The sequence below is a fragment of the Octopus bimaculoides genome, chromosome 14 (assembly GCF_046866305.1).
Source record: "Octopus bimaculoides isolate indiv1 chromosome 14, ASM4686630v1, whole genome shotgun sequence".
Taxonomy (NCBI): Eukaryota; Metazoa; Mollusca; class Cephalopoda; order Octopoda; family Octopodidae; genus Octopus; species Octopus bimaculoides.
Genome location: NC_142941.1, coordinates 59,125,454 through 59,146,938, shown reverse-complemented (window position 1 = coordinate 59,146,938; position 21,485 = coordinate 59,125,454). Strand labels below are relative to the sequence as shown.

At 36.9% G+C, this 21,485-nt stretch overlaps 1 protein-coding gene and 23 non-coding genes across 25 annotated transcripts in view; 12 read left to right on the top strand and 12 right to left on the bottom strand.

The window, feature by feature from the left end:
* The window catches only part of LOC106870475 (transcription factor 21-like), a 119,816-nt gene that overhangs the window by 56,779 nt on the left and 41,552 nt on the right, over nt 1–21,485 (top strand). The window lies entirely within an intron of this gene.
* On the bottom strand, nt 202–283 carry Trnal-uag (transfer RNA leucine (anticodon UAG)). Its single transcript has one exon. It is a non-coding gene; the product is annotated as a tRNA-Leu (tRNA).
* Nucleotides 647–728, bottom strand: Trnal-aag (transfer RNA leucine (anticodon AAG)). The gene has a single exon. It is a non-coding gene; the product is annotated as a tRNA-Leu (tRNA).
* Nucleotides 2,621–2,702, top strand: Trnal-aag (transfer RNA leucine (anticodon AAG)). Its single transcript has one exon. It is a non-coding gene; the product is annotated as a tRNA-Leu (tRNA).
* On the bottom strand, nt 3,693–3,774 carry Trnal-uag (transfer RNA leucine (anticodon UAG)). The gene has a single exon. It is a non-coding gene; the product is annotated as a tRNA-Leu (tRNA).
* Trnal-aag (transfer RNA leucine (anticodon AAG)) lies at nt 4,130–4,211 on the bottom strand. The gene has a single exon. It is a non-coding gene; the product is annotated as a tRNA-Leu (tRNA).
* Nucleotides 5,311–5,392, top strand: Trnal-aag (transfer RNA leucine (anticodon AAG)). Its single transcript has one exon. It is a non-coding gene; the product is annotated as a tRNA-Leu (tRNA).
* On the top strand, nt 6,217–6,298 carry Trnal-aag (transfer RNA leucine (anticodon AAG)). Its single transcript has one exon. It is a non-coding gene; the product is annotated as a tRNA-Leu (tRNA).
* Nucleotides 7,308–7,389, bottom strand: Trnal-uag (transfer RNA leucine (anticodon UAG)). Its single transcript has one exon. It is a non-coding gene; the product is annotated as a tRNA-Leu (tRNA).
* On the bottom strand, nt 8,199–8,280 carry Trnal-aag (transfer RNA leucine (anticodon AAG)). The gene has a single exon. It is a non-coding gene; the product is annotated as a tRNA-Leu (tRNA).
* Nucleotides 9,462–9,543, top strand: Trnal-aag (transfer RNA leucine (anticodon AAG)). Its single transcript has one exon. It is a non-coding gene; the product is annotated as a tRNA-Leu (tRNA).
* Trnal-aag (transfer RNA leucine (anticodon AAG)) lies at nt 10,374–10,455 on the top strand. Its single transcript has one exon. It is a non-coding gene; the product is annotated as a tRNA-Leu (tRNA).
* Nucleotides 11,461–11,542, bottom strand: Trnal-uag (transfer RNA leucine (anticodon UAG)). Its single transcript has one exon. It is a non-coding gene; the product is annotated as a tRNA-Leu (tRNA).
* Trnal-uag (transfer RNA leucine (anticodon UAG)) lies at nt 11,881–11,962 on the bottom strand. Its single transcript has one exon. It is a non-coding gene; the product is annotated as a tRNA-Leu (tRNA).
* Trnal-aag (transfer RNA leucine (anticodon AAG)) lies at nt 13,207–13,288 on the top strand. Its single transcript has one exon. It is a non-coding gene; the product is annotated as a tRNA-Leu (tRNA).
* On the top strand, nt 14,085–14,166 carry Trnal-aag (transfer RNA leucine (anticodon AAG)). Its single transcript has one exon. It is a non-coding gene; the product is annotated as a tRNA-Leu (tRNA).
* Nucleotides 15,196–15,277, bottom strand: Trnal-uag (transfer RNA leucine (anticodon UAG)). Its single transcript has one exon. It is a non-coding gene; the product is annotated as a tRNA-Leu (tRNA).
* Trnal-aag (transfer RNA leucine (anticodon AAG)) lies at nt 15,660–15,741 on the bottom strand. Its single transcript has one exon. It is a non-coding gene; the product is annotated as a tRNA-Leu (tRNA).
* Nucleotides 16,883–16,964, top strand: Trnal-aag (transfer RNA leucine (anticodon AAG)). Its single transcript has one exon. It is a non-coding gene; the product is annotated as a tRNA-Leu (tRNA).
* Trnal-aag (transfer RNA leucine (anticodon AAG)) lies at nt 17,738–17,819 on the top strand. Its single transcript has one exon. It is a non-coding gene; the product is annotated as a tRNA-Leu (tRNA).
* Nucleotides 18,817–18,898, bottom strand: Trnal-uag (transfer RNA leucine (anticodon UAG)). Its single transcript has one exon. It is a non-coding gene; the product is annotated as a tRNA-Leu (tRNA).
* Nucleotides 19,241–19,322, bottom strand: Trnal-uag (transfer RNA leucine (anticodon UAG)). The gene has a single exon. It is a non-coding gene; the product is annotated as a tRNA-Leu (tRNA).
* Nucleotides 20,579–20,660, top strand: Trnal-aag (transfer RNA leucine (anticodon AAG)). Its single transcript has one exon. It is a non-coding gene; the product is annotated as a tRNA-Leu (tRNA).
* The window catches only part of Trnal-aag (transfer RNA leucine (anticodon AAG)), an 82-nt gene continuing 29 nt past the window's right edge, over nt 21,433–21,485 (top strand). Inside the window, exon 1 of the tRNA in view lies at nt 21,433–21,485. This exon is cut by the window's right edge and continues 29 nt beyond it. This is a non-coding gene — a tRNA (tRNA-Leu).

The following is a 21,485-nucleotide window of genomic DNA, read 5'->3' as shown; positions in this document are numbered from 1 at the left end:
CGTGCGTACGATGGCAGATGGAGTTCTTTATACAAGTTTGATATATCACTGTCGTCACTTCCGATTCTCTAGGACAATCAACACTCACTATTTTTACAATAGTAAACTGTATATATGTTAACTCTGCATACCTAACATAAACTCGGAATACGAATATGGAAATGTGCAAAATAAGGGGGTAAAAGAAAAGGAAGTACCAAATGGCAGCGGTGTGATTCGAACCCACGCCTCCGAATAGACTGGTGCCTAAAACCAGCGCCTTAGACCACTCGGCTACGCTACCACAACACGTACTTCGTCCATAGATTACTATGAAATTATCACGTTATTGTGTATTCTCATACATACATACATATGTACGTACGTATGTACGCACCCACGTACGTACGTCGGTATGTATGTATGTATGTATGTATGTATGTATGTATGTATGCATGTATGTATGTATGTGTATAATCGAGCCCTATCGAATTTATTGAATATTTGCTGTAGCCTTGTGTAATAAAAAATTCTGTTCCAATTATTTGTAAACTTTAACAATAATTAGGGTTCGGTTTCCCTTGGGCCACCGTTTATAGATATATGTATATATGCATACACACACACACACATATATATATGAAATGTAAAAAAAAATAGTACCAATTGGCAGCGGTGGGATTCGAACCCACGCCTCCGAAGAGACTGGTGCCTTAAACCAGCGCCTTAGACCGCTCGGCCACGCTACCGACATGATAAATCAGTTCTTTATTAATATGTAAAAGAATAGAAAAAATGTAGCCCATGCTATACGTAGTCATCACTGCGTGGCGAAGTAGTTCGTTTTGTAACCACATAATTTTACGTATGTATAAAAGTCGCATTTCTATATATGTATGTCTGTGTGTATGCATGCATGCATGCATGCATGTATGTATGTATGTATGTATGTGTGTGTGTATGTACGTATGTATGTATGTATGTATGTATGTGTAGATTTGTATGTTTTATGTATGATACTCCGAGTAACAGTTTTTTGTTATATTTCTGCTGCTTTTAAATAAAGTATATATATATATATATATATATATATATATATATATATATATATATATATATATATATATATATAGTCAATTCAAATAAACAATCATTCCAGAAAAACAAACTGATAATAACGTTAACAGACAACAAGAGGACACGTACAAGAAATGTATTAGCTTGACGCTAGGCGAAAAGAGAGAGTTTGACGTTTCGAGTGTAGCTCTTCGTCGGAAAGGAGAAAGAAAAAAGTAAATCGCCAACAGGACGTATGTGGTTACATTGCTGATGTGTTTCTGTAAAAGACTCAGATAGAAATATTACCAAACGCAATGAAACTTGGATCGATTTGTTTGACAAAACCTTTCGAGGCGGTGTTCCAGCATGGCCGCAGTCAGTTGACAGAAGCAAACAAAAAGCACCTCCTCGCCCCACCCACACACAAGCGGAACGAGCAAACGGTATGATAAAGAGGGAAGTAACTAGAAGGAAGATATTTCTGATATTGACTATAGGATGAGATCGATCCACTCTTGCAGACAGAATAAAGTTTTCAGTGTGAAGTTCTCCGGGCCAGAGGATATAATGAGACAGAATTCCCATCCATCCGCTCAACATACATACATGCGAGTATATATATGTATACATACATACATACATGCTTTGAAAATAGTGATACATAAAACGCTCCTTCATATAGATATTATCTTACAAAACCAATATGTTCTGACATTATTGACATAATTTCATATAGATATATCAACAACTTACCATATTGGGAGCATGGCCGAGCGGTCTAGGGCGCTGGTTTAAGGCACCAGTCTACTCGGAGGCGTGGGTTCGAATCCCACCGCAGCCAATTAGTACTTTTTTTTTTTACATTTCATATATATATATATGTGTGTGTGTGTATGCATATATACATATATCTATACACGGTGGCCCAAGGCAAGCCGAATCCTAATTATTGTTAAAGGTTACAAATAAATGGAACATATTTTTTTTTTGCACAAGGTTACAGCAAATATTCAATAAATTCGATAGGGTTCGGTTACTTCTGAGCCTCCCTGTATGTATATATACTCTTTTACTTGTTTCAGTCATTTAACTGCGGCCATGCTGGAGCACCGCCATTAGTCGAGCTAATCGACCCCAGGACTTATTCTTTGTAAGCCAAGTACTTATTCTGTCGGGCTCTTTTTGCCGAACCGCTAAGTTACGGGGACGTAAACACACCAGCATCGGTTGTCAAGCGATGTTGGGGGGACAAACACAGACACCCAAATATATACACACATACATATATATATATATATATATATATATATATATATATATAAACATATACATATATACGACCAGCTTCTTTCAGTTTCCGTCTACCAAATCCACTCACAAGGCTTTGGTCGGCCCGAGGCTATAGCAGAAGACACTTGCCCAAGGTGCCACGCAGTGGGACTGAACCCGGAACCATGTGGTTGGTAAGCAAGCTACTTACTACACAGCCACTCCTGCGCCTATAAATATTATCTCATAAAACCAACATGCTCTGACATTATTGACATAACTTCATATAAATATATCAGCTGCGTATCATATCGGTAGCGTGGCCGAGCGGTCTAAGGCGCTGGTTTAAGGCACCAGTCTCTTTGGAGGCGTGGGTTCGAATCCCACCGCTGCCAATTAGTAACTTTTTTTTTTATATTTCCATATATGTATGTACTTATGTATATATGTATGTATGTATGCATGTATGTATATATACATATATATAATTCACGGTGGCCCAAGGGTAACCGAACCCTAATTATTGTTAAAAGTTACAAATAATTGGAACAGAATTTTTTATTACACAAGGTTACAGCAAATATTCAATAAATTCGATAGGGCTCGATTATACACATACATACATACATACATACATACATACATACGTACGTACGTACGTGGGTGCGTACATACGTACGTACATATGTATGTATGTATGTATGCATGTATACAGGTGAACATGCAGTTTGCCGCCGCAAAAAAAAGTGAAAATAAATTGTCGCGAAAAATTGCTGAAAAATTAACGTGAATTACGATAGAAGCCGGAAGTGATGACGCTGGCTTAACGAATGTATAGAATGTACGTATGTTTAATATAACATGAAAACTGTTGATATCTTTTATATAAGATGAAAACAATCACATTTTCGTGGAAGCAACAGTCACTGATGCACGAAATGAGATTTGTGAACAGTTTTCCACGATTTCTAAATCTGATTCGCAACACATGCTTATGAAGATATGATTTAAATGAATCGTCGCTAGTCCCATATTGTCGCCTGAGTTTGAATCAACAAAATTGAGCGCATGGTCGACAGCTTCATGAGTGTAGAAGTTACCGAGACCCACGTATGAAGCCTATCCATGGGATATCAAATGCATTCCTGACAATATCCAATGACTGATAAAGCTCCTAAGTGTTTCGTGCGTACGATGGCAGATGGAGTTCTTTATACAAGTTTGATATATCACTGTCGTCACTTCCGATTCTCTAGGACAATCAACACTCACTATTTTTACAATAGTAAACTGTATATATGTTAACTCTGCATACCTAACATAAACTCGGAATACGAATATGGAAATGTGCAAAATAAGGGGGTAAAAGAAAAGGAAGTACCAAATGGCAGCGGTGGGATTCGAACCCACGCCTCCGAAGAGACTGGTGCCTAAAACCAGCGCCTTAGACCACTCGGCCACGCTACCACCACACGTTCTTCGACCATAGATTACTATGAAATTATCACGTTATTGTGTATTCTCATACATACATACATATGTACGTCCGTATGTACGCACCCACGTACGTACGTCGGTATGTATGTATGTATGTATGTATGTATGTATGTATGCATGTATGTATGTATGTGTATAATCGAGCCCTATCGAATTTATTGAATATTTGCTGTAACCTTGTGTAATAAAAAATTCTGTTCCAATTATTTGTAACCTTTAACAATAATTAGGGTTCGGTTTCCCTTGGGCCACCGTTTATAGATATATGTATATATGCATACACACACACATATATATATGAAATGTAAAAAAAAAAAGTACCAATTGGCAGCGGTGGGATTCGAACCCACGCCTCCGAAGAGACTGGTGCCTTAAACCAGCGCCTTAGACCGCTCGGCCACGCTACCGACATGATAAATCAGTTCTTTATTAATATGTAAAAGAATAGAAAAAATGTAGCCCATGCTATACGTAGTCATCACTGCGTGGCGAAGTAGTTCGTTTTGTAACCACATAATTTTACGTATGTATAAAAGTCGCATTTCTATATATGTATGTCTGTGTGTATGCATGCATGCATGCATGCATGTATGTATGTATGTATGTATGTATGTATGTATGTATGTGTGTGTGTATGTACGTATGTATGTATGTATGTATGTATGTGTAGATTTGTATGTTTTATGTATGATACTCCGAGTAACAGTTTTTTGTTATATTTCTGCTGCTTTTAAATAAGGTATATATATATATATATATATATATATATATATATATATATATATATATATATATATATATATATATATATATATATATAGTCAATTCAAATAAACAATCATTCCAGAAAAACAAACTGATAATAAAGTTAACAGACAACAAGAGGACACGTACAAGAAATGTATTAGCTTGATGCTAGGCGAAAAGAGAGAGTTTGACGTTTCGAGTGTAGCTCTTCGTCGGAAAGGAGAAAGAAAAAAGTAAATCGCCAACAGGACGTATGTGGTTACATTGCTGATGTGTTTCTGTAAAAGACTCAGATAGAAATATTACCAAACGCAATGAAACTTGGATCGATTTGTTTGACAAAACCTTTCGAGGCGGTGTTCCAGCATGGCCGCAGTCAGTTGACAGAAGCAAACAAAAAGCACCTCCTCGCCCCACCCACACACAAGCGGAACGAGCAAACGGTATGATAAAGAGGGAAGTAACTAGAAGGAGGATATTTCTGATATTGACTATAGGATGAGATCGATCCACTCTTGCAGACAGAATAAAGTTTTCAGTGTGAAGTTCTCCGGGCCAGAGGATATAATGAGACAGAATTCCCATCCATCCGCTCAACATACATACATGCGAGTATATATATGTATACATACATACATACATGCTTTGAAAATAGTGATACATAAAACGCTCCTTCATATAGATATTATCTTACAAAACCAATATGCTCTGACATTATTGACATAATTTCATATAGATATATCAACACCTTACCATATTGGTAGCGTGGCCGAGCGGTCTAAGGCGCTGGTTTAAGGCACCAGTCTACTCGGAGGCGTGGGTTCGAATCCCACCGCTGCCAATTAGTACTTTGTTTTTTTACATTTCATATATATATATATGTGTGTGTGTGTGTATGCATATATACATATATCTATACACGGTGGCCCAAGGCAAGCCGAACCCTAGTTATTGTTAAAGATTACAAATAAATGGAACATATTTTTTTATTACACAAGGTTACAGCAAATATTCAATAAATTCGATAGGGTTCGGTTACTTCTGAGCCTCCCTGTATGTATATATACTCTTTTACTTGTTTCAATCATTTAACTGCGGCCATGCTGGAGCACCGCCATTAGTCGAGCTAATCGACCCCAGGACTTATTCTTTGTAAGCCTAGTACTTATTCTATCGGGCTCTTTTTGCCGAACCGCTAAGTTACGGGGACGTAAACACACCAGCATCGGTTGTCAAGCGATGTTGGGGGGACAAACACAGACACTCAAATATATACACACATACATATATATATATTTATATATATGTATATATATATATATATATATATATATATATATATATATATATATATATATATATATATATATATATATATATATATATATATATATATATATATATACATATACATATATACGACCAGCTTCTTTCAGTTTCCGTCTACCAAATCCACTCACAAGGCTTTGGTCGGCCCGAGGCTATAGCAGAAAACACTTGCCCAAGGTGCCACGCAGTGGGACTGAACCCGGAACCATGTGGTTGGTAAACAAGCTACTTACTACACAGCCACTCCTGCGCCTATAAATATCATCTCATAAAACCCAACATGCTCTGACATTATTGACATAACTTCATATAAATATATCATATGCTTATCATATCGGTAGCGTGGCCGAGCGGTCTAAGGCGCTGGTTTAAGGCACCAGTCTCTTCGGAGGCGTGGGTTCGAATCCCACCGCTGCCAATTAGTAACTTTTTTTCTTACATTTCCATATATGTATGTACGTATGTATATATGTATGTATGTATGCATGTATGTATATATACATATATATAATACACGGTGGCCCAAGGGTAACCGAACCCTAATTATTGTTAAAGGTTACAAATAATTGGAACAGAATTTTTTATTACACAAGGTTACAGCAAATATTCAATAAATTTGATAGGGCTCGATTATACACATACATACATACATGCATACATACATACATACATACATACATACATACATACGTACGTACGTACGTGGGTGCGTACATACGTACGTACATATGTATGTATCTATGTATGTATGTATACAGGTGAACATGCAGTTTGCCGCCGCAAAAAAAGTGAAAATAAATTGTCGCGAAAAATTGCTGAAAAATTAACGTGAATTAAGATAGAAGCCGGAAGTGATGACGCTGGCTTAACGAATGTATAGAATGTACGTATGTTTAATATAACATGAAAACTGTTGATATCTTTTATATAAGATGAAAACAATCACATTTTCGTGGAAGCAACAGTCACTGATGCACGAAATGAGATTTGTGAACAGTTTTCCACGATTTCTAAATCTGATTCGCAACACATGCTTATGAAGATATGATTTAAATGAATCGTCGCTAGTCCCATATTGTCGCCTGAGTTTGAATCAACAAAATTGAGCGCATGGTCGACAGCTTCATGAGTGTAGAAGTTACCGAGACCCACGTATGAAGCCTATCCATGGGATATTAAATGCATTCCTGACAATATCCAGTGACTGATAAAGCTCCTAAGTGTTTCGTGCGTACGATGGGAGATGGAGTTCTTTATACAAGTTTGATATATCACTGTCGTCACTTCCGATTCTCTAGGACAATCAACACTCACTATTTTTACAATAGTAAACTGTATATATGTTAACTCTGCATACCTAACATAAACTCGGAATACGAATATGGAAATGTGCAAAATAAGGGGGTAAAAGAAAAGGAAGTACCAAATGGCAGCGGTGGGATTCGAACCCACGCCTCCGAAGAGACTGGTGCCTAAAACCAGCGACTTAGACCACTCGGCCACGCTACCACAACACGTACTTCGTCCATAGATTACTATGAAATTATCACGTTATTGTGTATTCTCATACATACATACATATGTACGTACGTATGTACGCACCCACGTACGTACGTCGGTATGTATGTATGTATGTATGTATGTATGTATGTATGTATGTATGTATGTATGTATGCATGTATGTATGTATGTGTATAATCGAGCCCTATCAAATTTATTGAATATTTGCTGTAACCTTGTGTAATAAAAAATTCTGTTCCAATTATTTGTAACCTTTAACAATAATTAGGGTTCGGTTTCCCTTGGGCCACCGTTTATAGATATATGTATATATGCATACACACACACACATATATATATGAAATGTAAAAAAAAAAAGTACCTATTGGCAGCGGTGGGATTCGAACCGACGCCTCCGAAGAGACTGGTGCCTAAAACCAGCGCCCTAGACCACTCGGCTACGCTACCACCACACGTACTTCGTCCATAGATTACTATGAAATTATCACGTTATTGTGTATTCTCATACATACATACATATGTACGTACGTATGTACGCACCCACGTACGTACGTCGGTATGTATGTATGTATGTATGTATGTATGCATGTATGTATGTATGTGTATAATCGAGCCCTATCAAATTTATTGAATATTTGCTGTAACCTTGTGTAATAAAAAATTCTGTTCAAATTATTTGTAACCTTTAACAATAATTAGGGTTCGGTTTCCCTTGGGCCACCGTTTATAGATATATGTATATATGCATACACACACACACATATATATATGAAATGTAAAAAAAAAAAAGTACCAACTGGCAGCGGTGGGATTCGAACCCACGCCTCCGAAGAGACTGGTGCCTTAAACCAGCGCCTTAGACCGCTCGGCCACGCTACCGACATGATAAATCAGTTCTTTATTAAAATGTAAAAGAATAGAAAAAATGTAGCCCATGCTATACGTAGTCATCACTGCGTGGCGAAGTAGTTCGTTTTGTAACCACATAATTTTACGTATGTATAAAAGTCGCATTTCTATATATGTATGTCTGTGTGTATGCATGCATGCATGCATGCATGTATGTATGTATGTATGTATGTATGTATGTGTGTGTGTATGTACGTATGTATGTATGTATGTATGTATGTGTAGATTTGTATGTTTTATGTATGATACTCCGAGTAACAGTTTTTTGTTATATTTCTGCTGCTTTTAAATAAAGTATATATATATATATATATATATATATATATATATATATATATATAGAGAGAGAGAGAGAGAGAGAGAGAGAGAGAGAGAGAGAGAGATATATATATATGTATATATATATATATATATATATATATATATATATATATATATATATATATATATATATATATATATATAGTCAATTCAAATAAACAATCATTCCAGAAAAACAAACTGATAATAAAGTTAACAGACAACAAGAGGACACGTACAAGAAATGTATTTGCTTGACGCTAGGCGAAAAGAGAGAGTTTGACGTTTCGAGTGTAGCTCTTCGTCGGAAAGGAGAAAGAAAAAAGTAAATCGCCAACAGGACGTATGTGGTTACATTGCTGATGTGTTTCTGTAAAAGACTCAAATAGAAATATTACCAAACGCAATGAAACTTGGATCGATTTGTTTGACAAAACCTTTCGAGGCGGTGTTCCAGCATGGCCGCAGTCAGTTGACAGAAGCAAACAAAAAGCACCTCCTCGCCCCACCCACACACAAGCGGAACGAGCAAACGGTATGATAAAGAGGGAAGTAACTAGAAGGAGGATATTTCTGATATTGACTATAGGATGAGATCGATCCACTCTTGCAGACAGAATAAAGTTTTCAGTGTGAAGTTCTCCGGGCCAGAGGATATAATGAGACAGAATTCCCATCCATCCGCTCAACATACATACATGCGAGTATATATATGTATACATACATACATACATGCTTTGAAAATAGTGATACATAAAACGCTCCTTCATATAGATATTATCTTACAAAACCAATATGCTCTGACATTATTGACATAATTTCATATAGATATATCAACATCTTACCATATTGGTAGCGTGGCCGAGCGGTCTAAGGCGCTGGTTTAAGGCACCAGTCTCCTCGGAGGCGTGGGTTCGAATCCCACCGCTGCCAATTAGTACTTTGTTTTTTTACATTTCATATATATATATATGTGTGTGTGTGTGTATGCATATATACATATATCTATACACGGTGGCCCAAGGCAAGCCGAACCCTAATTATTGTTAAAGATTACAAATAAATGGAACATATTTTTTTCTTACACAAGGTTACAGCAAATATTCAATAAATTCGATAGGGTTCGGTTACTTCTGAGCCTCCCTGTATGTATATATACTCTTTTACTTGTTTCAATCATTTAACTGCGGCCATGCTGGAGCAGCGCCATTAGTCGAGCTAATCGACCCCAGGACTTATTCTTTGTAAGCCTAGTACTTATTCTATCGGGCTCTTTTTGCCGAACCGCTAAGTTACGGGGACGTAAACACACCAGCATCGGTTGTCAAGCGATGTTGGGGGGACAAACACAGACACTCAAATATATACACACATACATATATATATATTTATATATATGTATATATATATATATATATATATATATATATATATATATATATATATATATATATATATATATATATATATATATATATATATATATATATATATATATATATACATATACATATATACGACCAGCTTCTTTCTGTTTCCGTCTACCAAATCCACTCACAAGGCTTTGGTCGGCCCGAGGCTATAGCAGAAAACACTTGCCCAAGGTGCCACGCAGTGGGACTGAACCCGGAACCATGTGGTTGGTAAGCAAGCTACTTACTACACAGCCACTCCTGCGCCTATAAATATCATCTCATAAAACCCAACATGCTCTGACATTATTGACATAACTTCATATAAATATATCAGCTGCTTATCATATCGGTAGCGTGGCCGAGCGGTCTAAGGCGCTGGTTTAAGGCACCAGTCTCTTCGGAGGCGTGGGTACGAATCCCACCGCTGCCAATTAGTAACTTTTTTTCTTACATTTCCATATATGTATGTACGTATGTATATATGTATGTATGTATGCATGTATGTATATATACATATATATAATACACGGTGGCCCAAGGGTAACCGAACCCTAATTATTGTTAAAGGTTACAAATAATTGGAACAGAATTTTTTATTACACAAGGTTACAGCAAATATTCAATAAATTTGATAGGGCTCGATTATACACATACATACATACATGCATACATACATACATACATACATACATACGTACGTACGTACGTGGGTGCGTACATACCTACGTACATATGTATGTATGTATGTATGTATGTATGTATACAGGTGAACATGCAGTTTGCCGCCGCAAAAAAAGTGAAAATAAATTGTCGCGAAAAATTGCTGAAAAATTAACGTGAATTACGATAGAAGCCGGCAGTGATGACGCTGGCTTAACGAAAGTATAGAATGTACGTATGTTTAATATAACATGAAAACTGTTGATATATTTTATATAAGATGAAAACAATCACATTTTCGTGGAAGCAACAGTCACTGATGCACGAAATGAGATTTGTGAACAGTTTTCCACGATTTCTAAATCTGATTCGCAACACATGCTTATGAAGATATGATTTAAATGAATCGTCGCTAGTCCCATATTGTCGCCTGAGTTTGAATCAACAAAATTGAGCGCATGGTCGACAGCTTCATGAGTGTAGAAGTAACCGAGACCCACGTATGAAGCCTATCCATGGGATATCAAATGCATTCCTGACAATATCCAATGACTGATAAAGCTCCTAAGTGTTTCGTGCGTACGATGGCAGATGGAGTTCTTTATACAAGTTTGATATATCACTGTCGTCACTTCCGATTCTCTAGGACAATCAACACTCACTATTTTTACAATAGTAAACTGTATATATGTTAACTCTGCATACCTAACATAAACTCGGAATACGAATATGGAAATGTGCAAAATAAGGGGGTAAAAGAAAAGGAAGTACCAAATGGCAGCGGTGGGATTCGAACCCACGCCTCCGAAGAGACTGGTGCCTAAAACCAGCACCTTAGACCACTCGGCCACGCTACCACCACAAGTACTTCGTCCATAGATTACTATGAAATTATCACGTTATTGTGTATTCTCATACATACATATGTACGTACGTATGTACGCACCCACGTACGTACGTCGGTATGTATGTATGTATGTATGTATGTATGTATGTATGTGTATAATCGAGCCCTATCGAATTTATTGAATATTTGCTGTAACCTTGTGTAATAAAAAATTCTGTTCAAATTATTTGTAACCTTTAACAATAATTAGGGTTCGGTTTCCCTTGGGCCACCGTTTATAGATATATGTATATATGCATACACACACACACATATATATATGAAATGTAAAAAAAAAAAAGTACCAATTGGCAGCGGTGGGATTCGAACCCACGCCTCCGAAGAGACTGGTGCCTAAAACCAGCGCCTTAGACCACTCGGCCACGCTACCACCACACGTACTTCGTCCATAGATTACTATGAAATTATCACGTTATTGTGTATTCTCATACATACATACATACATATGTACGTACGTATGTACGCACCCACGTACGTACGTCGGTATGTATGTATGTATGTATGTATGTATGTATGTATGTATGCTCGGCCACGCTACCGACATGATAAATCAGTTCTTTATTAATATGTAAAAGAATAGAAAAAATGTAGCCCATGCTATACGTAGTCATCACTGCGTGGCGAAGTAGTTCGTTTTGTAACCACATAATTTTACGTATGTATAAAAGTCGCATTTCTATATATGTATGTCTGTGTGTATGCATGCATGCATGCATGCATGTATGTATGTATGTATGTATGTGTGTGTGTGTGTATGTACGTATGTATGTATGTATGTATGTGTAGATTTGTATGTTTTATGTATGATACTCCGAGTAACAGTTTTTTGTTATATTTCTGCTGCTTTTAAATAAAGTATATATATATATATATATATATATATATATATATATATATATATATATATATATATATATATATATATATAGTCAATTCAAATAAACAATCATTCCAGAAAGACAAACTGATAATATAGTTAACAGGCAACAAGAGGACACGTACAAGAAATGTATTAGCTTGACGCTAGGCGAAAAGAGAGAGTTTGACGTTTCGAGTGTAGCTCTTCGTCGGAAAGGAGAAAGAAAAAAGTAAATCGCCAACAGGACGTATGTGGTTACATTGCTGATGTGTTTCTGTAAAAGACTCAGATAGAAATATTACCAAACGCAATGAAACTTGGATCGATTTGTTTGACAAAGCCTTTCGAGGCGGTGTTCCAGCATGGCCGCAGTCAGTTGACAGAAGCAAACATAAAGCACCTCCTCGCCCCACCCACACACAAGCGGAACGAGCAAACGGTATGATAAAGAGGGAAGTAACTAGAAGGAGGATATTTCTGATATCGACTATAGGATGAGATCGATCCACTCTTGCAGACAGAATAAAGTTTTCAGTGTGAAGTTCTCCGGGTCAGAGGATATAATGAGGCAGAATTCCCATCCATCCGCTCAACATACATACATGCGAGTATATATATGTATACATACATACATACATGCTTTGAAAATAGTGATAGATAAAACGCTCCTTCATATAGATATTATCTTACAAAACCAATATGCTCTGACATCATTGACATAATTTCATATAGATATATCAACTACATACCATATTGGTAGCGTGGCCGAGCGGTCTAAGGCGCTGGTTTAAGGCACCAGTGTCCTCGGAGGCGTGGGTTCGAATCCCACCGCTGCCAATTAGTACTTTGTTTTTTTACATTTCATATATATAAATATGTGTGTGTGTGCGTGTATGCATATATACATATATCTATACACGGTGGCCCAAGGCAAGCCGAACCCTAATTATTGTTAAAGATTACAAATAAATGGAACATATTTTTTTCTTACACAAGGTTACAGCAAATATTCAATAAATTCGATAGGGTTCGGTTACTTCTGAGCCTCCCTGTATGTATATATACTCTTTTACTTGTTTCAATCATTTAACTGCGGCCATGCTGGAGCACCGCCATTAGTCGAGCTAATCGACCCCAGGACGTATTCTTTGTAAGCCTAGTACTTATTCTATCGGGCTCTTTTTGCCGAACCGCTAAGTTACGGGGACGTAAACACACCAGCATCGGTTGTCAAGCGACGTTGGGGGGACAAACACAGACACTCGAATATATACACACATATATATATATATATATATATATATATATATATATATATATATATATATATATATATATATAAATATAAATATATATATATATATATATATATATATATACATATATACGACCAGCTTCTTTCAGTTTCCGTCTACCAAATCCACTCACAAGGCTTTGGTCGGCCCGAGGCTATAGCAGAAGACACTTGCCCAAGGTGCCACGCAGTGGGACTGAACCCGGAACCATGTGGTTGGTAAGCAAGCTACTTACTACACAGCCACTCCTGCGCCTATAAATATCATCTCATAAAACCCAACATGCTCTGACATTATTGACATAACTTCATATAAATATATCAGCTGCATATCATATCGGTAGCGTGGCCGAGCGGTCTAAGGCGCTGGTTTAAGGCACCAGTCTCTTCGGAGGCGTGGGTTCGAATCCCACCGCTGCCAATTAGTGAATTTTTTTCTTACATTTCCATATATGTATGTACGTATGTATATATGTATGTATGTATGCATGTATGTATATATACATATATATAATACACGGTAGCCCAAGGGTAACCGAACCCTAATTATTGTTAAAGGTTACAAATAATTGGAACAGAATTTTTTATTACACAAGGTTACAGCAAATATTCAATAAATTCGATAGGGCTCGATTATACACATACATACATACATGCATACATACATACATACATACATACATACATACATACATACATACATACATACGTACGTACGTACGTGGGTGCGTACATACGTACGTACATATGTATGTATGTATGTATGTATGTATGTATACAGGTGAACATGCAGTTTGCCGCCGCAAAAAAAGTGAAAATAAATTGTCGCGAAAAATTGCTGAAAAATTAACGTGAATTACGATAGAAGCCGGAAGTGATGACGCTGGCTTAACGAATGTATAGAATGTACGTATGTTTAATATAACATGAAAACTGTTGATATCTTTTATATAAGATGAAAACAATCACATTTTCGTGGAAGCAACAGTCACTGATGCACGAAATGAGATTTGTGAACAGTTTTCCACGATTTCTAAATCTGATTCGCAACACATGCTTATGAAGATATGATTTAAATGAATCGTCGCTAGTCCCATATTGTCGCCTGAGTTTGAATCAACAAAATTGAGCGCATGGTCGACAGCTTCATGAGTGTAGAAGTTACCGAGACCCACGTATGAAGCCTATCCATGGGATATCAAATGCATTCCTGACAATATCCAATGACTGATAAAGCTCCTAAGTGTTTCGTGCGTACGATGGCAAATGGAGTTCTTTATACAAGTTTGATATATCACTGTCGTCACTTCCGATTCTCTAGGACAATCAACACTCACTATTTTTACAATAGTAAACTGTATATATGTTAACTCTGCATACCTAACATAAACTCGGAATACGAATATGGAAATGTGCAAAATAAGGGGGTAAAAGAAAACAAAGTACCAAATGGCAGCGGTGGGATTCGAACCCACGCTTCCGAAGAGACTGGTGCCTAAAACCAGCGCCTTAGACCACTCGGCCACGCTACCACCACACGTACTTCGTCCATAGATTACTATGAAATTATCACGTTATTGTGTATTCTCATACATACATATGTACGTACGTATGTACGCACCCACGTACGTACGACGGTATGTATGTATGTATGTATGTATGTATGTATGTATGTATGTATGTATGTATGTATGCATGTATGCATGTATGTATGTATGTGTATAATCGAGCCCTATCGAATTTATTGAATATTTGCTGTAACCTTGTGTAATAAAAAGTTCTGTTCCAATTATTTGTAACCTTTAACAATAATTAGGGTTCGGTTTCCCTTGGGCCACCGTTTATAGATATATGTATATATGCATACACACACACACATATATATATGAAATGTAAAAAAAACAAAGTACCAATTGGCAGCGGTGGGATTCGAACCCACGCCTCCGAAGAGACTGGTGCCTTAAACCAGCGCCTTAGACCGCTCGGCCACGCTACCGACATGATAAATCAGTTCTTTATTAAAATGTAAAAGAATAGAAAAAATGTAGCCCAAGCTATACGTAGTCATCACTGCGTGGCGAAGTAGTTCGTTTTGTAACCACATAATTTTACGTATGTATAAAAGTCGCATTTCTATATATGTATGTCTCTGTATATGCATGCATGCATGCATGCATGTATGTATGTATGTATGTATGTATGTATGTATGTGTGTGTGTGTGTATGTACGTATGTATGTATGTATGTATGTATGTATGTGTAGATTTGTATGTTTTATGTATGATACTCCGAGTAACAGTTTTTTGTTATATTTCTGCTGCTTTTAAATAAAGTATATATATATATATATATATATATATATATATATATATGTATATATATATATATATATATATATATATATATATATATATATATATATATATATATATATATATATATATATATATAGTCAATTCAAATAAACAATCATTCCAGAAAAACAAACTGATAATAAAGTTAACAGACAACAAGAGGACACGTACAAGAAATGTATTAGCTTGACGCTAGGCGAAAAGAGAGAGTTTGACGTTTCGAGTGTAGCTCTTCGTCGGAATGGAGAAAGAAAAAAGTAAATCGCCAACAGGACGTATGTGGTTACATTGCTGATGTGTTTCTGTAAAAGACTCAGATAGTAATATTACCAAACGCAATGAAACTTGGATCGATTTGTTTGACAAAACCTTTCGAGGCGGTGTTCCAGCATGGCCGCAGTCAGTTGACAGAAGCAAACAAAAAGCACATCCTCTCCCCACCCACATACAAGCGGAACGAGCAAACGGTATGATAAAGAGGGAAGTAACTAGAAGGAGGATATTTCTGATATTGACTATAGGATGAGATCGATCCACTCTTGCAGACAGAATTAAGTTTTCAGTGTGAAGTTCTCCGGGTCAGAGGATATAATGAGGCAGAATTCCCATCCATCCGCTCAACATACATACATGCGAGTATATATATGTATACATACATACATACATGCTTTGAAAATAGTGATACATAAAACGCTCCTTCATATAGATATTATCTTACAAAAGCAATATGCTCTGACATCATTGACATAATTTCATATAGATATATCAACTACTTACCATATTGGTAGCGTGGCCGAGCGGTCTAAGGCGCTGGTTTAAGGCACCAGTCTCCTCGGAGGCGTGGGTTCGAATCCCACCGCTGCCAATTAGTACTTTGTTTTTTTACATTTCATATATATATATATGTGTGTGTGTGTGTGTATGCATATATACATATATCTATACACGGTGGCCCAAGGCAAGCCGAACCCTAATTATTGTTAAAGATTACAAATAAATGGAACATATTTTTTTCTTACACAAGGTTACAGCAAATATTCAATAAATTCGATAGGGTTCGGTTACTTCTGAGCCTCCCTGTATGTATATATACTCTTTTACTTGTTTCAATCATTTAACTGCGGCATATGCTGGAGCACCGCCATTAGTCGAGCTAATCGACCCCAGGACTTATTCTTTGTAAGCCTAGTACTTATTCTATCAGGCTCTTTTTGCCGAACCGCTAAGTTACGGGGACGTAAACACACCAGCATCGGTTGTCAAGCGACGTTGGGGGGACAAACACAGACACTCGAATATATACACACATACATATATATATATATATATATATATATATATATATATATATATATATATATATATATATATATATATATATATACATATATACGACCAGCTTCTTTCAGTTTCCGGCTACCAAATCCACTCACAAGGCTTTGGTCGGCCCGAGGCTATAGCAGAAAACACTTGCCCAAGGTGCCACGCAGTGGGACTGAACCCGGAACCATGTGGTTGGTAAGCAAGCTACTTACTACACAGCCACTCCTGCGCCTATAAATATCATCTCATAAAACCCAACATGCTCTGACATTATTGACATAACTTCATATAAATATATCAGCTTCTTATCATATCGGTAGCGTGGCCGAGCGGTCTAAGGCGCTGGTTTAAGGCACCAGTCTCTTCGGAGGCGTGGGTTCGAATCCCACCGCTGCCAATTAGTAACTTTTTTTCTTACATTTCCATATATGTATGTACGTATGTATATCTGTATGTATGCATGTATGTATATATACATATATATAATACACGGTGGCCCAAGGGTAACCGAACCCTAATTATTGTTAAAGGTTACAAATAATTGGAACAGAATTTTTTATTACACAAGGTTACAGCAAATATTCAATAAATTCGATAGGGCTCGATTATACACATACATACATACATGCATACATACATACATACATACATACATACATACATACGTACGTACGTACGTGGGTGCGTACATACGTACGTACATATGTATGTATGTATGTATACAGGTGAACATGCAGTTTGCCGCCGCAAAAAAAGTGAAAATAAATTGTCGCGAAAAATTGCTGAAAAATTAACGTGAATTACGATAGAAACCGGCAGTGATGACGCTGGCTTAACGAAAGTATAGAATGTACGTATGTTTAATATAACATGAAAACTGTTGATATCTTTTATATAAGATGAAAACAATCACATTTTCGTGGAAGCAACAGTCACTGATGCACGAAATGAGATTTGTGAACAGTTTTCCACGATTTCTAAATCTGATTCGCAACACATGCTTATGAAGATATGATTTAAATGAATCGTCGCTAGTCCCATATTGTCACCTGAGTTTGAATCAACAAAATTGAGCGCATGGTCGACAGCTTCATGAGTGTAGAAGTAACCGAGACCCACGTATGAAGCCTATCCATGGGATATCAAATGCATTCCTGACAATATCCAATGACTGATAAAGCTCCTAAGTGTTTCGTGCGTACGATGGCAGATGGAGTTCTTTATACAAGTTTGATATATCACTGTCGTCACTTCCGATTCTCTAGGACAATCAACACTCACTATTTTTACAATAGTAAACTGTATATATGTTAACTCTGCATACCTAACATAAACTCGGAATACGAATATGGAAATGTGCAAAATAAGGGGGTAAAAGAAAAGGAAGTACCAAATGGCAGCGGTGGGATTCGAACCCACGCCTCCGAAGAGACTGGTGCCTAAAACCAGCGCCTTAGACCACTCGGCCACGCTACCACCACACGTACTTCGTCCATAGATTACTATGAAATTATCACGTTATTGTGTATTCTCATACATACATATGTACGTACGTATGTACGCACCCACGTACGTACGTCGGTATGTATGTATGTATGTATGTATGTATGTATGTATGTATGTGTATAATCGAGCCCTATCGAATTTATTGAATATTTGCTGTAACCTTGTGTAATAAAAAATTCTGTTCAAATTATTTGTAACCTTTAACAATAATTAGGGTTCGGTTTCCCTTGGGCCACCGTTTATAGATATATGTATATATGCATACACACACACACATATATATATGAAATGTAAAAAAAAAAAAGTACCAATTGGCAGTGGTGGGATTCGAACCCACGCCTCCGAAGAGACTGGTGCCTAAAACCAGCGCCTTAGACCACTCGGCCACGCTACCACCACACGTACTTCGTCCATAGATTACTATGAAATTATCACGTTATTGTGTATTCTCATACATACATACATATGTACGTACGTATGTACGCACCCACGTACGTACGTCGGTATGTATGTATGTATGTATGTATGTATGTATGTATGTATGCTCGGCCACGCTACCGACATGATAAATCAGTTCTTTATTAATATGTAAAAGAATAGAAAAAATGTAGCCCATGCTATACGTAGTCATCACTGCGTGGCGAAGTAGTTCGTTTTGTAACCACATAATTTTACGTATGTATAAAAGTCGCATTTCTATATATGTATGTCTGTGTGTATGCATGCATGCATGCATGCATGTATGTATGTATGTATGTATGTGTGTGTGTGTGTATGTACGTATGTATGTATGTATGTATGTGTAGATTTGTATGTTTTATGTATGATACTCCGAGTAACAGTTTTTTGTTATATTTCTGCTGCTTTTAAATAAAGTATATATATATATATATATATATATATATATATATATATATATATATATATATATATATATATATATATATATATATATATATATATAGTCAATTCAAATAAACAATCATTCCAGAAAGACAAACTGATAATATAGTTAACAGGCAACAAGAGGACACGTACAAGAAATGTATTAGCTTGACGCTAGGCGAAAAGAGAGAGTTTGACGTTTCGAGTGTAGCTCTTCGTCGGAAAGGAGAAAGAAAAAAGTAAATCGCCAACAGGACGTATGTGGTTACATTGCTGATGTGTTTCTGTAAAAGACTCAGATAGAAATATTACCAAACGCAATGAAACTTGGATCGATTTGTTTGACAAAGCCTTTCGAGGCGGTGTTCCAGCATGGCCGCAGTCAGTTGACAGAAGCAAACAAAAAGCACCTCCTCGCCCCACCCACACACAAGCGGAACGAGCAAACGGTATGATAAAGAGGGAAGTAACTAGAAGGAGGATATTTCTGATATCGACTATAGGATGAGATCGATCCACTCTTGCAGACAGAATAAAGTTTTCAGTGTGAAGTTCTCCGGGTCAGAGGATATAATGAGGCAGAATTCCCATCCATCCGCTCAACATACATACATGCGAGTATATATATGTATACATACATACATACATGCTTTGAAAATAGTGATAGATAAAACGCTCCTTCATATAGATATTATCTTACAAAACCAATATGCTCTGACATCATTGACATAATTTCATATAGATATATCAACTACTTACCATATTGGTAGCGTGGCCGAGCGGTCTAAGGCGCTGGTTTAAGGCACCAGTGTCCTCGGAGGCGTGGGTTCGAATCCCACCGCTGCCAATTAGTACTTTGTTTTTTTACATTTCATATATATAAATATGTGTGTGTGTGCGTGTATGCATATATACATATATCTATACACGGTGGCCCAAGGCAAGCCGAACCCTAATTATTGTTAAAGATTACAAATAAATGGAACATATTTTTTTCTTACACAAGGTTACAGCAAATATTCAATAAATTCGATAGGGTTCGGTTACTTCTGAGCCTCCCTGTATGTATATATACTCTTTTACTTGTTTCAATCATTTAACTGCGGCCATGCTGGAGCACCGCCATTAGTCGAGCTAATCGACCCCAGGACGTATTCTTTGTAAGCCTAGTACTTATTCTATCGGGCTCTTTTTGCCGAACCGCTAAGTTACGGGGACGTAAACACACCAGCATCGGTTGTCAAGCGACGTTGGGGGGACAAACACAGACACTCGAATATATACACACATACATATATATATATATATATATATATATATATATATATATATATATATATATATATATATATATATATATATATACATATATACGACCAGCTTCTTTCAGTTTCCGTCTACCAAATCCACTCACAAGGCTTTGGTCGGCCCGAGGCTATAGCAGAAGACACTTGCCCAAGGTGCCACGCAGTGGGACTGAACCCGGAACCATGTGGTTGGTAAGCAAGCTACTTACTACACAGCCACTCCTGCGCCTATAAATATCATCTCATAAAACCCAACATGCTCTGACATTATTGACATAACTTCATATAAATATATCAGCTGCATATCATATCGGTAGCGTGGCCGAGCGGTCTAAGGCGCTGGTTTAAGGCACCAGTCTCTTCGG